Source organism: Tenebrio molitor, unplaced genomic scaffold (genome assembly GCF_963966145.1).
Source record: "Tenebrio molitor unplaced genomic scaffold, icTenMoli1.1 SCAFFOLD_958, whole genome shotgun sequence".
In the NCBI taxonomy this organism is placed as follows: Eukaryota; Metazoa; Arthropoda; class Insecta; order Coleoptera; family Tenebrionidae; genus Tenebrio; species Tenebrio molitor.
Genome location: NW_027184313.1, coordinates 6,132 through 7,966, shown reverse-complemented (window position 1 = coordinate 7,966; position 1,835 = coordinate 6,132). Strand labels below are relative to the sequence as shown.

Sequence of the window (1,835 nt, the reverse complement as noted above, 5' to 3'; positions counted from 1 at the left end):
CTGAACGCGCACCGCGTCCGCCGTCGAAGAAATTGCAGGCCTCGGAATCGTTGCCCGCGTGATGGCATCGTCCTCTTTCCTCGATCACCATCGCCACCGTGTGATCAAGCTGGTCGAACTCGGTTTCCGAAGTTTCCCTGGAGATAGCGAAGTTCGTCTCGGAACGTCGGTGGGTTTCGAATCAGGTACACGCCCCTCCAACCACCAGCCCTAAATCCGGGTCGTCACGGTTTCGATTCGGGACCGACGGTTTACGTCGGCGGTGCGGGGTAGACGCGTCGATTCCGGGAATCCATATTTCGTTCGCCGAAATATTGGTCCATCTCTTCCCGGAATACCGCGCCACCTTCTCGATTTTACGACATCTTCGCGTCGCCAAACGCTTCCGAAACGGTCGAAGCACAGAAAGGACCTGGTGTTCGAACCGAGGCAATTCCGACAACAGGATGCCGCGAACCGCCTCTCCGACGTTCAGGTCGATCGTTTTCGGCGGAAGTTGAAACGGGACGAGTCGACGACGGGTCCCGTTGCCGTCCGGACCCTTCGGGACGGCCGAAAGTCCGTCGAGAGGATCATCCGAAAGGAGACGGTCTTCATCGTCCGACCGATGCCGCACCTACGAGTTTTCCGATATTTTCTTCGACGGATCTTCAGGTTTTCTTCCTTTCTTCCGTCTTTCTCTCTTCGTAATTTCGTGTCCGACCTGCGTCGTCCGAAGTCGGGGTGAAGATCGAAGAAAAAACGCCAAAAATAACAACTCGTCAGCCACGCACACCGCGTTCGAATGTCTAACGGTCCAACTTGGATTTTCGAAGATCGCCGAATCCGAGGGACGATAAATAATAATAATAATAATAATAATGGTAATAAATAATAATGTTAATAATAATAATAATGATATGATGATTATAACGATAATTATTATAGATAGGTAAATAGAAACACAGGTCTCCTCTCGAAAATCGGAACTTCCTGATATTACTTACATATTTCGGTCGATCCAAATGTGGGAATCTCGTCGTCGTCGGAGCAAGCAGCGCGGTAGGTGGGGTGAAATTCTGGATTTTCCACCGCCGCCGGCGGTCGAAAAATGTGCGACGCGGGAGATCGCCAGTCCGTCTAGTAGTCTCTCTTGTCGTTAGAGCGTGACGTGGTGGTTGTTGTGGGATTTCCCGTTAGTTCGGTCCGACGTCGGTCGTCAGAGGGTAAGTGCATACGGAAACGAAACGCATCGCGTTTTGATGTTCATATTCGTGCATCGGAATGTTAAAAGCAATATATTTTACACCAACGATCACACCTAAACACCACGGCAACGGCCATACCACGTTGAAAAGCACCGGTTCTCGTCCGATCACCGAAGTTAAGCAACGTCGGGCGCGGTCAGTACTTGGATGGGTGACCGCTTGGGAACACCGCGTGCCGTTGCCCCCCAACACTTTTTGTTTTTTTTTGAAATCCATAGCAACCACCGAACCGATTTGTTTTTCGTGCAGGTATTCGGAAACATGCACAGACCCGTATAATGTAGATTCATAGCTTTAAGTACTAGATAATTAAGAAAACAATTTTTTTTGTCGATTAATTGTAAACAATTGCAGAATAAAAACTCGTCAAACGGTAAAGGTTGTCGTTCGATCACCGAAGGTAAGCCACGCGGGCAGCGGTCAGCACTTGGACGGGTGACCGGTTCATTATATTCCTTCCGTGAGTTTAACAAAGATAACATATGCAAATGTCGTAAGTGCGACGAGGAAGACGGCGATCTTTTAATGTAAAAAAAATATATATTAGGTTACGCGTACATGCCACTTTGACTGCTGCTTTATTTTTTT

At 48.6% G+C, this 1,835-nt stretch overlaps 1 non-coding gene across 1 annotated transcript; it reads left to right on the top strand.

The window, feature by feature from the left end:
* Positions 1–1,311: 1,311 nt before the first annotated feature.
* Positions 1,312–1,431, top strand: LOC138141129 (5S ribosomal RNA). Its single transcript, XR_011163014.1, has one exon. It is a non-coding gene; the product is annotated as a 5S ribosomal RNA (ribosomal RNA).
* Positions 1,432–1,835: the final 404 nt, after the last annotated feature.